This window comes from Cupressus sempervirens, chromosome 1 (assembly GCF_028749045.1).
Source record: "Cupressus sempervirens isolate cs-2001-9-10 chromosome 1, ASM2874904v1, whole genome shotgun sequence".
In the NCBI taxonomy this organism is placed as follows: domain Eukaryota; kingdom Viridiplantae; phylum Streptophyta; class Pinopsida; order Cupressales; family Cupressaceae; genus Cupressus; species Cupressus sempervirens.
The window spans coordinates 361,063,772-361,080,455 of NC_143118.1; positions in this window are offsets into that span (position 1 = coordinate 361,063,772).

Genomic DNA, 16,684 nt, shown 5'->3' on the forward strand with positions numbered 1-16,684 from the left:
TAATATGTTGAAACATGAGCTCTGCTAGATCATCCTTTTTAATTATCTTGTATGCAACATCAACTGCTATACAAGGTACATTGTTTAACCTGCTTGATTGATAGAATTTGTGTGAAATTATTCTCACAGCAAAATCTAGTAGAGGATCTGCGACTGTGTCAATAGTCATTCCTCTATTATTCCATTTAGCACCTGTGTTTTTCTCTATTACCTCCCTTTTGTCACTTCGCAAGGTCTTTGGCCGATCTAGGGTTGGAATACCAGTAACCCTATGAATAGTTTTCTTGGTGAATTTTACTGGCCCTGACTCTAACCAAAAGCCTCCATCATGTATTCTGCTCAAAACTATCCGTACCCATTCAATTTTGAAAATAATAAAAAATTCTAGGGTTTTGGTTAATCCTTTTCTTTCTATTATTGAGAACTCATCTTTTAGTCTTTTGTTCTCACATAGCTTGTCATATGCATTGTAGATCTCTAAATCTCCTATGGCTCCAATTTTGTAGTTATAACATCTGCGAACATCTTGGACCATAATAACTTTATCAGGAATAACTGATAATGCACCTGTGGGATCATTCTTGTATGCTACTTTTGGAATGGGCTTGAATTCAGGTTGTTTTACTTCATTGCTGACCAGCTGTATTTCATGACTCTCTCTACCCTTAGTGATTCTTGACCTAGATGCCATTGTTTGCCAAACTGGGGTTTACGATTTAAACAAGTTTATAAATTCTACGTAGCTCGACACTTAAGTAAAATACCTCAAATCGATGAAACTTGTCCTAAATCACTGTTGAAATCTTCACAAATAGCTTCTGAGCTGACCTTGATCTTCTCTGCTCTTCTTGGCTTTGCTTCTCGTTTGAATGGTGGGAAAATGATAGAAAATCAAATTTATGTACCCTTCAAAATAGAGTAATTAATGCTTAGTCCGCTGAAAACTGTCTACTCGGCACCTGAAGGGTTTCAACATGACTCGGCACCCATTATGTTTCACTTCGCTCGACTCCTATTGATATTTCACAACTCGACATCATCTATCAACTCGATCGCTATTAGCAACTCAGCACCTGAAGACAACTTTGACAGATTTTGCAAAACTCTTAATTTTGACTTAGCATCTTTGCTTATGTTGATTTCTTCTTTGTAGTTCTTCTATGTCTTGGGACTGATGTAGGATGTAACTTGATTTATCAATCCCACACACTTATTCTTACTTAATTTGATGAAGTGTGATCACTTGACCTATTAGGTGAAGTGATCTCTGCACTTGATGTGCTGCACTCATCTTTCTTCTTCCATGTCTTATTCATTTCACTTCTGATATGTCCAACATCTATCTTTGCCTTTCCATTGCTGAACTCAAAACTTGATGCCTTTGACCTTGTTGGGCAATTCCTGCTTACATGACTAGTTTTTAAGCAACTGAAACATGTAGTTTGACTCAACCATCTTTTATAGTTTCCTTTGAAATGTGTTCTTATGCAATTCTGGGGTGTATGTCCATATTCTTGACAATAGTGACAACTGTACCTAGTGTTGTAATCCCAAAATTCATGGTTTGATGTCTTTGCTGGTTGATTTAATGTCCACATAGGCTTTGATCTGCATTCAAAAGCTCTATGTCCATATTTTTTGCAATTATGATAGTGGCCCTCAAATTTTGATGTCTTAGTAGTTTTGGTTCTGCATTCATATGCTTGATGACCTTGCTTCTTGCATTTATGACAATGGTTTATACTTTTAGGTTTATAATGCTGATGGGTATTCTTGCTTCTACATACATTAGATGTATGTCCTTTCTTTCCACAGAAATGACATGTAGGTTTAACATCTTTTCCTTTATTGCTTCTTTGTTCTGCACTCTTTGATGATTCTCCAACTTTAGTGCTATTGTATCCAAGTCCTGATGTATCATGGGTTGATCTTGGGGATTTCAGTAATTGCTCAAAATATTTGATGGCTTCACTTGACTTGTTGAGATTCTCTGCCACCTCTTTTTCTTTGTTCAATTCATTTTGCATTTGTTCATTCTGCATCTTCAAATTAGAGATCTCAATATCTTTCACATTGAGTTCATGATGAAGGTTCATCATTTGGGCAAGTTTATCCATCTGCATGTTTGAGATCCTTGTCAATTCAGTACATTTTGCTTCAAGTCTGTTTGCAAGATTTCTTTTGTCATTTTCCATCATGACTTTATCTTCAACTGCTCTTTTCTTTTGTTCGGTGATTTCACATATCATTATGGCCTATGATTCATGTTCCATCTTGAGAGATCTTATCTCTTCTGCTTGAACTTTGTTTTTCTCCATCAGTTCTGCTATTGCTGCATCAACCTCTTTAGTATCTTCGTTGGAAAATATGTTGGTGGTATCAATCTCCTTGTAGTTTATCTCATTTTTGGCTATGGCTAGATCCTTCCTTTTTTTTAATGAGTTTCTCAACTTGTTTCTAAATTCCTCCAAGCTATGCAGAGCAAGTTGCACATCTATCACCTGATTTTCAATGATCTTTCCAAGTTTGAAAGCTTCCATCTTTAGATCTTTTCCTCCAAGCTGTTAGGATTTTTCTTGTGAGAACCTTTGTAGCTCTGATACCAATTGTTGGAATATTCGAATATGGAAAGAATACTTATGAGAGAGGGGGGGGGGGGGGGGGGGGGGGTGAATCAGAAGTATCATACTTTAACCAATAAAACTTTTAACTGAAAGTAAATTGTATGCATGTAAATACATCAAGAAAATATGAAACTAAGACGTGCATCAACAACACATAACACTAGAATTTGGTAACCCAGAAACCCTCCAAGAATAAGAAGGTAAAACTGGGGTGGGGATGATACCCACCAAAATTACTATAGCAATATTGTTCAACCACTTCTGATGGTCTGCCCTGTTAAAGGCCTGCCCTATTAAAGACTTTACACTGTGTCAATAGTGACCTGGTCAAAGGATTTCAAACACTTAACATGAAGTGTCACCCTGTTAAAGGATTTAATCACCTTTTGATAAGGATCTACAAATAGCTGTTAAGCCAACCTATCTACATAAGATTTTCTTTCTAATACAATGGTAAGAGAGTATTAGGAATTATAAACCTGATTGTTTGCAATCCTTGATTACTGAATGTAGGTACTTGTTTTGGCTCTTTCTTTGATTTCGATCCTCTACCTTGCTTTGTTCTGATCAACTGATTAATGAATTGTTGCTCTTACTTTCTCAGTCTCCTCTCACCAAATACCATTCAGCTTTAACTCTGCTCTTCTCCTCTCATTCTCTATCTTCAATGAAACTTTCATCTTTCTTAAAAAGACTTCGAAGACTTAGGGTTAGATATGGATCTACGATCCACGTCTGATTGGTTGCATGCCTTTCCAAATTTCCAATTGGTTGCATGCAAATTGCATAGGAAATGTAAAAGATTCATTCCTATCTCTATATCTTTCGAGATTTGTCTTATGTCAGCTACGAAAATAGTTTACATCATAGTTTGTGCAATCACAAACTCTTATGTTGATATCTTGAGTTACTTGGCTCCTGAAGCATTGCTGATACTCGACACATGTTGTTTCCTGGATAGCTTGGCACCTAAATAAAACTGTATCACTCGACACCTATTAACACTCGGCACTTGTTAACACTCGGCACCTGTTAACACTCGGCACTTGTTAACACTCAGCACTTGTTAACACTCGACACCTGTTAACACTCAAAACTTGTTAACACTCGGCACCTACTATTACTCGGCACTTATTAACACTCGGCACCTATTAACACTCGGCACTTGTTCACACTCGACACCTACTGTTATAGCTCGACACTTGATATAGCTCGGTACTTCATATTACTCAGCACCTACTCTTTGCTCAACATTGTTTAGTGGAAAATGGTTAAGTGTATTGACACTCAGTTGTCAAAATTATTCTTTAAACTAACACCTCCAGACACAAATTTCATAGTGGTGCGGAAATGATTAAAATGGAGTTTTAAAGTGATGTTTCAGTAATCATTTTTTATTCCAATCATTACAATGGGGTCATGGGATAAATATGAGGATGTCAGTTGTTTGAAAGGAAAAAAAATTTTAGTTGGACCCTCTTTGGGGTCCAACTAATTTCTTTAGGCATGGGTGATTGTGAATATCAAATAAATGTTATCATGATTCAAATTATTTGAATGCATGATCATAGTTCTCAAATATAGAGGACGGATTCAAATGAAGATAAAATGGGATAAATAGAGACACATCATGTAAAGGAAAAGGGAAAAGACCCATGATCACAACAAGGCATTAAAATACGTCTAGAGCAAACAAAACAAAGAAAACCATGGAATAAGATACATCCACAACTTCTTGAGGGTTGAGGAAGGAGAAAATTCCAACATAAAATAGATGATCACCATAATATGGAGGGTCTACGCCATCAAGGTAATCCATGTGCATAAAGGGGGCAGCCCATGGCAAGCAAAATGGACATTGCCACTGCATACATAGGGAAAATAAAGCATCTACAGGCTCAACCTACACCCACATTGAAAGGAAGGGGCCCTTTTTATAAAAAAAACACAGAGTAGATCCATGAGAAATGTTCTCAGCTGCAACCAAGGAGGCAACAAAATAAAATGTGAATGCTTGGTCCATGGTAGGTAAATTTTGGCATCTCACTATTTGGTAGGAGTTTTGGGATGGAGAAGCTTCACAATGCTGGAGACACCATCATTTTCATAGCTCACACAAAGTGGAAGCAGCAACCCACATTTTTGAAGCTCGCAGCTTTCTCCAGGGGTTGTCTCATTTTTTTGAAGCAAGGCAGTAAAGAAGAGGGAAGACCCACGTCTATGCCCACTGGGAAGACTCAGCACACACAAATTAGGAAGGTCCACACCAAGTTTGAAGGTACTACATGAGAGGAAGACCACATATGGGATCTTTGCACCAAGCAAGAACAACAACATACATTGAACATGCATCCACCATAGCCAAGCATTCAACAAGCATGTAAATGAGGAGAAGATTCACTTTCAACATTATCCCACATTGGATATGCAGAGGTATTTAATAATGTTTTAAAGAAATGCTACACTAAGCATTAGTATCTAAAGAGTCCATGCTATTGGACAGACGTGAAGCTTGTTGGAGGGGCCCATCTGGCCAGCAAACATGCATAGTCAATGTAGTTTTGAACGATCATAAGATCAAGCGGCTAGCCTTGCATGTTATGCGATGTTACGACAGTTTTGTAGAGTCATAGATGGAAAAATAAAGGACCCTAATCCTATGATTGTTGTGGGATCAGGGCATAATTTTTGAAGTCTTGCGATGCTCTGACTACCGTAGGATCGGGAGGTGATTTTCATTGTGCTACAATGTAACAAAAATTGTAAGATTAGAGGGGTCAAATTTGAGCCCTGAGATTCTACGAGGGGAGTTTAAAAATATTAAAATGTTAAATATATATTAATGTGGTCTATAAAGGAATAATATATTCATTATATATTAAAAGCTTATCGTGTGATAAGAGAAAGAAGATCTCAATAGTAAGATAATATGATAAAGTTCAAATATTTCAAATGTTATATGCAAGTGGGGCCCACCTAGGCATTTCAACAAATAAAAAATGGACAAGTGGCAAAGAGAAAATGAAATATGAAATTTTAAAAAAATCATAAAGATTCTCTAATGCTCATATTTTCAAATATTTTAAAGATTTGAATTATTTTTAAAGTTTTATATAGTTTGACTATATAAATTTTTAAATTTTTCATTTTAAATAATCTAGTTCAGTCTAGGATTCAAAATTCTGAAGTTGTCTCAAGGGAGCATTTTTTATCCGAAATGTACAGTGTAATATATTGTTGGAATTGGCAAAGAGCGAATTTTTTATTTTTGCTATCAAATTTTGTGCAGGTGTCAACCAGTAGCGGCTATAGAAGGTTTTCTAATTTCTGAGGCTTCTTAGATATGTATATGTATGTATTTATGTATGTATGCATGCATGTATGTATCTATGTATATATATATATATATATATATATATATATCTATGTATATATATATATATATATCTATGTATATATATATATATATATCTATGTATATATATATATATATCTATGTATATATATGTATTTACATACATATATCTATATATACATATATGTATACATACATATATATATATATATATATATATATATATATATATGTATATATATATCCATATTATATATATATATATGTATATATATATATATGTATATATATATGCATATATAATATATATATATACATATATATATATGCATATATAATATATATATATACATATATATATATGCATATATAATATATATATATATATATATATATTATATGCATATATATATATATATACATATATATATATGCATATATAATATATATATATACATATATATATATGCATATATAATATATATATATACATATATATATATGCATATATAATATATATATATATATATATATATTATATGCATATATATATATATATACATATATATATATGCATATATAATATATATATATATATATATATATATATATATTATATATGCATATATATATATATGTATATATATATATACATATATGTATACATATATATATATATATATATATATATGCATATATAATATATATATATATATATATTATATATGCATATATATATATATGTATACATATATGTATATATATATATATATGTATATATATATATATATGTATACATATATGTATACATATATATATATATATATGTATGTATATATATGTATATATATACATACACACATATATATATACATACATATATATATACATACATATATACATACATGTGTGTGTGTGTGTGTGTGTGTGTGTGTGTGTGTGTGTGTGTATTACTTTTAAAATGTAGGAGATGTTTAATTGTGCTTCAAATGCAATATCTACATATCCTATGGTTCATAAGATTTCAACTTGTGACCTTTCTTTCAAGAGCACAAGTTCTTCATCATATAAAATAATTGTCTAAGTAGGCTACAATTTCTTGTTATTTTTGTATAAGATGGTGTAGATGCACCCTCGTTAAAAAATGGACTCCACACTCTTTGAAATGAATCTACTGCTTCCACATTTTTGACATTCTTCTCGAATAGACATAGATCAAGAGTTGTTAAATTTAATTAAGATTGACATAAAATTTGCAAAAGATGACTTTTGCATATTTTTTTATTATTATAAAAGTTGTTAACATGAAGCTTTGTGGCTATGTATAACTTGAACATTACAAATTAATTTCTTTTTGCATGATCTTGTAGAGGAAACTATGTTTTATTATTGTAATGATGAATTTTGTAGAAGCATGCAATTTCTAATATAGTTTTTGCTTGAGAAAATATATTGATATGTATACATTGTGTTAAATATCATGGTCTTGAATGCTTTTGGGCTTATTTAGATTTTTCTCTTTTTATATACACACATTTATAGATTCACGTTAGCGTAGAAATAATCATATCCACCTTGTGCTAAGAACTAGCACCAGCTATACATTTATCTCCTAGCTCATTTGCATGATTCACAAATTCATGTATTCATATATCCTTTTGTTTTCTTGTTCCTACACACCTAAGCCTTACTTCTCTTCTATATAGTCTCCCAATTGGTGTCTCATATAAATAAACTATCCACACAACTTAAATCTTAGGATTAGAAATTCAAATTTGAACACGTTCCATCAAAGGCCAAATGATTACAATGTCGTGTGATTTATTACTACATTAGGTTGTATGAATAGGCATTCATTTTATACATCAAATATCCATGATCCTATATCACATTCTAGGAAGAAAAAACCATTTGATTGATACATTAAGATAAATATAGCTCTACAAAGAATTGGAGAAGCATTTACATAAAGATCTCAAAAAATTTAACTATTCATAAGTAGTGGCACTTGGTCTCATAAAATATAGGTCAATGAGTGTGACCAAAAAATATGCAATTGAATACTATAGAAATATCATAGTTTGACATGCTATGAAAAATATCTCCTACTTATTAATTAATGAGCTTACATGGATTTTTAATGAATGGTTCATAAGGCACAAAAGTTGTTGAAGGTTTTGAAGATGGGGTTGCAAGCAGAGTAGGTTTGACGACAGAGTAAACTTCATAGTTAAGAGCACTCAAGTTGGAGTCAAATTGGGATGAGTGATCTCCTAGGAAGTCCTAGTGCTTCACCTCAGTAGAATCACCTAGACACAATCAGTGCTAAGTGTTCTATTCTTTCTCATGAGAGAATGGTTATGAGAACCACTACACATGAAATATGGGTTAATGAGTTTGACTCAAAAAAATGCATAGTTGAGTCCAGATAGTAATATCACAACTTCACTTGTTCTAGAAATTATATCTATAACATCTTTGTAGGTAATGTATTTGAATCCATCCATAGAGGTTTGATAAGAAATGAATATTTCTATTTGTCTTGTTTTTAAATGCTTTCTCATTTCAAGGTTAATTTCTAAACATGGACTTGACCAAGGAAATCCTCTCCCCCAATAATTTGCAATTTTATTGTGTGTAGGGGTAGATTTATGGACTTTCATATCTATAAAATTGGGAATTAGAAATCTAGGGTTACAATCTCTATCAAAGCTTCATATGCTCAAAGTTTTGTGTAGTATAGGTACAAGTCAACCTCACCCTATACCCAGGTTAACCTATACCCAAAAATTTGACCTTTTCTTGGTGTTTTCATTTTTTCACAGTTAATAAATTATATCTTTTCCAGATCCAACTCAATTTCTCTTTTTGTTGTAGTTTGACATTCCATATTTAGATCTAATTATATTACCTCAAATAGCCCTCAAGATGAGGTTTATTTCCTCTTTTTAATTTCTTTGCATTTATTTTTGTGTATCATAACAAAATCTCTTTATTTATTTGATTTTCATATATATATATATATATATATATATATATATATATATATATATATATATATATATATATATATATATATATATATATATATAGATAAATACACACACACACACACACACACACACACACACACACATGTCTACTTTACTTGCATTACATTTAGTCAATCAAATTCTTCAAATAGGCTTGCAAGAAGAATGGGTTCAATCATGGAAGAAACTATGTAGTAAATGCTTTTGAGCTAGAGTAGTATTGGAATGGGTGATCTCCTAGGAGGTCTATATGGTTCACCTCTAAGAGAATCACCTAAATGTGACGACTTATAAGTGTTCCATTCATTCTCATGAGACATGGATTATGTAAATGACTACTCGTGACACATGGATTAATGAGTTTGATTCAAAACATCACATAGTTGAATCCTGATAGAAATATCATAATTTGACTTATTGTGGAAAACATCTTCTACTTACAAATGAATGAGATTAAGGGGTTTCCTAATTAATTGTTCATAAGACAAAACACTTGGTGGGTTTTTTTTTTTCAAATGGGCTTGCATGTAGAGTTGGTTTAACATGGAGGAAACTTCATAGTTAAGTGTGTTAAGCACGAATGCTTGATGATACTATATGGGAGAGTTTTTTAGTAAGCCAGATAAATTATTGAGTACTTATGTGTTGCATTTATGAGTGTTTGTCATTGATGTCAACATATTAGTTTTTTGGATAGTTCAGCCAAAGTTATAGAGAAATATTCATTTGGTGAGGTTTGTAGTCAGAGAGTTATGCTATGTGCACTTAAAAGAGCATTCAAGAATGTGTTGTGTTGCTATGTCTATGTTTGTAGAAAGAGACATGAAGATTTGTGAGAGTTACAAAAGATTTTGTCAAGACTACTCTTAGAACAAGTTTCTAGTAAACTATTTCTCAAAATTGTGTTGTATCTTTTTAGTGAGGCCAATGATCAGTCAATGAGATTAGATTATGGTAGAATACATTTCCAAGATGCTATGGTTAACATAGAAGACTCAGATGTTGATTCTGATTAGTTGTGAAGTATATTTAGTGTATTATTCATAGGAAGCTGATTTTCGCTAATATAATTATGGGAAATATTATTCGCAATATAACATGTAATATAATATCTTAATGTGGTCCTATATTATTAATTTTGAATTAGGAAATCCTTAAAGCCCACTCAATTAGTTATTAGGACATGGTATAAAGTAAATCTATTTTCTTAGTTGTAAGTGTGACAATCTGTCATATGTATGTTATGTGAGCTTTGGATGCAAATTACGTATGATCAGACTAGAGATTGACATTGTTGATGTACTCTAATATTCAAAGGAATTTTATTATCAAAGGAGTTTTTGTTTAGTCAGTTTGAGAACTTGGATATGTTATGTTGAATATTGTTTAGTAGAGACAGTCTAAGGCTATTTGAATAGTGGATTTAGTTGTCCTCCTTTCAACTACTAATAGGGTTGGCACAACTCCTAACATGGTTGGAATCTATTGAAAGGGATTCAAAGTATCCTAATAGGGACTCATATTAACTTATTGTATTTAATTTAACTCCTAATAGGGTCACATCCTTTCACAAGGAACTTTATATATTAGTACATCATCTTGTGGGCATCATTCCCACTGGGGTTTTCCCTTTGATCAAGGGTTTTTCGTAGACAAAATATCTGGTGTTATTGTGTATGGTTATCCTTCTATGGTACTTGAATCTTTCAATTATGTGTTTTAGATTTCATTAAACTATTAAGACTTGTTTTAAGAACACAACTGATTCACCCACCCTCCCCTCTCAGTGATCTTGGTGGACTTTACTTTTCAATAATTGGTATCGAAGAATCAGGTCATTGGAGGAAAGTTTAACAACTTAAGGAGATCCATGACACCTTATTTCTAGAAAGAAAGTCTAAAGTTTGGTGGGATAAGTTACATGATAGTTGAAAGGAAAAGATGAAGACTCACTTGATGTACACAAGTCCATAATTTTGGTTGGTTACATTGAAGTGGAAAGATACAACAGATGAAGATAAGTTTGACTCTCATGCTAATTATTCTAATATTCTTTATCTTTTCCGTGTCATTCCTTCCCTTGTTTGTTGTGTTTCAACCTGCTCTGTTTCTACTCCCTCTCTCACACATCTTCCCTTGCAATTTTTGTATCCTTTTGTTTTATCTCTTTATTTCTCCTCAAAATTCAAAATTTTATTAACTCCCCCTTTTGGGTATCTCCCCCTTTGGGTTATTATCACCCCCAATTAATTAAATCTCCCCCTTTTTTGATACTTATGTCAAAGGGTTCTATGAATGAATTGAATATTTAGCCAAAAAAGATTTATTTACCTCCATAATGATTTTCAAAGAAGCATCCCAATTGACTAATGCAATTTCCAATGCTTTTAAGCTAGATTCCTATCTTTATTGCAAGGTGTAACAAGCCTTCCAATGTAGAAAGATTTGGATCTTTCTTCAAAAAATTCTCTACATAGGTCATTTCTTTGTGCAAAACTTCCATGTGAGGGGTTATGGCAGACTGTATATGTATCAATTTGGCCTTGGTGTTAGCCTCATCTGCTATCAGTATAGCTAATTCATTTTTAGTGTGAAGCGTTGTAGCAAAATGCTTCTCACTTTGAGCTAGATGCTTTGGTAGCTATGTGCTAGATACTTTGAGGTTCCTTTCCAAGCTCAATATCCTCTAGCTTGTTTCTTGTGTGAAGTATGAGGAATCACACAATTTGGAGTACAGTGAGAATATGTTCCCAAGTAATGCTTTCACCTTTTCAACCTTTTTAGCCAGTTCTACTTGAGAAAGTGCTATTTCACCAGATATTTTCTTATTTACCTTCATCTGGAATTTCTTTTCAGACCATTCAAGCAATTTAACATTAGTATCTTGGTCTTCATTTTGTACCTGGTCCACTATGTTGAATAGTTTCTCCATGATGGGATTTGTCTCATCAGGTACTTGCAAGGTGAATGCATCAAGAAAGATGTATTTGATTTCAATCAGTGCTTGCCTTTGCCTATACTCATTCCTAAGTATCTCTTGCTTTTTCTTCTTCTCCACAGCCTCTTGCACTTCATTGATCTACTCTATGTTCATTTTTTTATAGTCATAGGTTGGTATGACTATCTCCTCATCAAGTGCAGGGTCTCCATAGTGGAGTACCCTTGCTACCTTGGTAGAGCTTGAGCTTGGTGTTGATATTTGCAGTGGTACTGCATGAGTGGTCGGTCACTGTGTAGCTCCAATGGGAGTCCCTGTAGTAGGAAAATTAACTAATGTTTTGATTTCCTCTTGTTCCTTCTCCTTAGGGCTCTTCTCCTTGTCTTTTTAATTTTTTCCTTGATTAGTTATAGTGATCAGAGGAGATGCACCTTGACGTTGTGTTGTAGGAGCAGAGGTATCCTTTTGTCCTATTAGCTCTTTTGCTTGCTCCATGGTAGTTGAAGTTACTATAACTATGGAATCAACCTTAGCAAATGCATCTTGTGCTTGTTGCTCTTATGGTTTTCCATTTATAGCTATTGGATTTTGTGAAGGTGGTTCTTATGGATTCACCTTCTCCTTGGTTATCTCAGTTACTACTTCTAAAGTTCTTCTACACTCACCAAGACTAGATTGGTACACAATTGTGCTTATAAAGTAGTCTGGTGAAGGATCTTTTTGAGATCCTCTTTAGTCAATGGGTTAATGTTTTTACCAGAGGTGTCAGGAACATCCTTTACAATAATTGTCTCTACAAATGTAGGTGTTGCATGTGGAGGACTAGGTAGTGGTAGTTGTGTGTCTTGCACACTTTGTTCTTGTTGTTACTCCTCAATTGTTGCCATATCACCTTTTTGTGTTTCCTTCTCCACAACAACTTCTTCCTTTTCTTTCTCTCCTTCTTCCTCCTTTTCATTTTCCTTTTCTTCCTCATCATTATTTCTTCCCTCAAAGGGATCTTCTTGTCCTTCCTTCACTATAGTCAACCCATAAATCAATTTCCACTTTTGTGTGGACTTTTTCACAACATCCTCTTTTATTTTTCAATATGTTGTAGCCTATGTATTTGAGTGCAAATTTGCTCCCATGTTTCTTACTTACCTTGCTTATTTGACCTTTTGTGAGGTAAGGCATCACATGAACTAATGTTGACTTTCTTATTTCTTTCTCCATGTTTAGGCAATAATACCATTTATTTTCTGCAATGGATTACAGCTCCTTAGGCATAGTATTATCAAGTTTAAGTGGAGTATTCTTGAACTTGGCCATCATAGTGTAGATTGACTCTTCTACTATGTTCTACTCCTCTCTACTTAACTTATTGTAATTAATAGTTTTTGATCCAGACAAGCCTACATTATCCCTAATATTGTCACAAATATTTTCTAAGTCAGGTTTTGTGGTGTGACTTACCACTTTGAATTATTCATTATCATCAGACTCTGTCCTCTCCTCATCTGATTCTAGAGGTGCCACATATTTTCTCCTCTCTTTTTTTACTATCCCTCCTTACTATGTAGCTTTCTTCTTTTCCTGTTCCTTGGCTAATCTTTATTGTTGCCCTTGTATCTACCCTTGTGGTGGGTTTGGCTTAGCTTGGCTTGGTTGTCTTCTTCTTGCATTTGGGCTATGTAGCAGGCTACTTTTGTGATTTCCTCTTTTTTGGCTCTTCTTTAGGTGCTTCCTACTTGGAATCATCTTCTTCTTTAGCATCCTCACCCATTCCTTGGGTTAGTGCTAATAGTTCTTGTCCCTGTTCCTCTTCATCATATTCTTCCTCCTCTGCAGCCCCTTCTCCAAATTTTTCTCTGAGCTTCTTTACTAATTTATCCTTTTTTTTCAATGTAGAAGAAGTCTTTAGTTCCATATCCACTTTGGATCTGACCACATCATATGTGCCAAAATGTGGAGCACTCTTATCTACTTCCTCTGCTAAAAATGTTGTTATGGCTATAGATGCCTCATCAATGTTAATTTCATAACCAAGAGGTCTAAGCCATCTTACCCTTGGTATGGCTGCTTGAATGTAGGTATCATCAATGTCAACAAGAAAACAAATATCACTTGTGTGCTTCTCCACAACTAAGACTGGAATCAAAATAACTAGTCATTAATCTCTCAAAATTTGCCCCCATTTGTTCAATGTATTCATTCACCTGGGCTACAATGGACCTATTTGTTTTCCAACTAACCTTTCCAAAAGATGGGAATTCATTCTATACATAGAAAAATATACATATCAAAATTTCACCAAATTTACATTGGGCTCCCTTTGTTCTCCTTATAGCTCCCAAATTCTCATTTATCTATTGGAATTGCAATTCTACTAGATCATAGGTATGATCCTTTTTAACAAGTTTGTAGCCAACATCTATTGCAATACATGGTACACTGTTGAGTCTTCTTGATTGATAAAACTTGTGGGATATGAATTTGACAACAAAATCAACAAGAGGATCCTTAATGGTATCTATGGTCATGCCTCTCTTGTTCCATTTGGCTCTAGTATTCTTCTCAATGGCTTCTTTGGAGTCACTTCTTAGGGTTTTAGGCTGATCTAGGTTTGGATACCCTGTTACCTTGTGAACAATCCTTTTTGATATCTTAACTGGGCCATCTTCTAACCAAAAAGTACCATTGTGTATCCTACTCAACATTAATCTAATCCATTCAGTCTTAAAAATAGTAGGGAACTCTAGGGCATGGGTTAAGCCCTTCTTTTCAATGATTTGAAACTCTTCCTTCAAAACTCCATTTTCACACAATATATCATATGCTTCCCTAATCTCCATATCTCCTATAGCACCTATCTTGTAGTTATAGCATCTCCTAACATCTTGCACCATTACTACCTTAGGAGGAATTATGAATAGGGCTCTGGCTAGGTCATTCTTGTAGGCAACTTCAGGGATAGGTCTAAAATTAGGTTGCTTAACTTCATTTGACACTAACTGAACTTAATATAGCTCTTTCTCCTGAGGTTTACTAGAATTGGAGGCCATTTGTGAAATCTAGGGTTTAAACATGAAGAAATGTTTTAACTACGTATTGGGACTGAAAATTCCATGGTCAATTTTCAGTCGCATATTAAAAATTTTGAAGACTCAATGCCCTATATATGCTTTTTATGCATATGTAGCCGGTTGTCATTTTGAGGCCTAGATGGTGTTTGAGTGGATTAACACCTTTCATTTGACATATGCATGTGATCCATAATTATTTTTTTCCATTCTGAATCATTCGTTGAAGTCCCATTTTGAGCTAATGTCAAAATTCACAATTTTGCCCAAGTGTCAAACAACAATAGAGAGCCCAATTTGCCTTTAAAAATCTTTCACCTGGTTATGTTTCATGATTCACCACTTTGAGGATATTTATTTTGGCTACCAAAGAACCAATGTTCCAGGTTTCAAGTCATTTTGAGTCTGTTTGATTAGGTTTCAAAACCCTCAAAGTTGGTGATTTATTGTTTTCATACATCTGCATATTGTTCATATTTTTGGGTATCCCTATTTGAAAAGTTATAACTTTTGACCAGTTGACCCAAATAATAAAATTCCTTTTTCATAATATTCTAGGGGTCAGACACTTTATATGTTCCAATTTTTAGATCATGAAAAATCCATTTGATGAGTTTGCTAACATGATTAAAAACTTAGTTTACATTGTTTTGTTATGGCTAAGGTATCCAGATTGATCCGTACCCCTGTTCGACATGTTATAACTTTGATCCTATGATTGAGAAGCCTAAATAGATTGTAACATCATGTTGTGTCCTAGAAATCCTTGAAGTATGCTAGTTCTCAAGTCATGACAAATCCATCTACATACTTTCTTATTTCCGTTTGTTTACCAAAAATTACTATTTGAGACATTTCCCAGTTTAAATTTTCAAGTGCCTTTTTTCAAAAAAATTCCAAATGCTTCCTGTGATTCATCATTAGCCCAAACCACATAATTATATTCTCCTCATGGCAAAGAACCTATACCCTGGTTTTTAGAACCTCAAGTGATCAATAACCCAATTTATAATGCCAAACTCGAGCCCAATTTATGTTTTTTAACATTGTTTTCCTACAGGATAATTGAAGTGTGGATGTTTGGTGATTAAAATATTTTGACTAGGAATTCTTCATGGGCTGAGAATTTTCAGTATGGTATAGCGTGTAGGATTGGATACTCATGCCAATTTTTGTGGCCTGGTTACTTGATTGAATCAATTTTTAAGGCCAGCTGGCAGGCCTCCAGACACAAATTTTACAGTGGTGCGGAAATTATTAAAATGGAGTTTTAAAGTGGTGTTCTAGTAACTGTTTTTAATTCCAATCATTACAATGGGGTGATCTAATAAATATGAGGATGTCAATTGTTTGAAAGGCCAAATTTTTTTAGCCGGACGCGCTCTGCGGTCCAACTAATTTCTTTAGGCATGGATGATTGTGAATATCAAATAAATGTTATCATGATTCAAATTATTTGAATGCATGATCATAGTTCTCAAATATAGAGGACAGATTCAAATGAAGATAAACTGGGATAAATAGAGACACATAACGTAAAAGAAAAGGGCAAAGACCCATGATCACAATAGGGCATTAAAATATGGCTGGAGCAGACAAAACAAAGAAAACCATGGAATAAGATACATCCACAACTTTTTGAGGATTGAGGAAGAAGCAAATTCCAACATAAA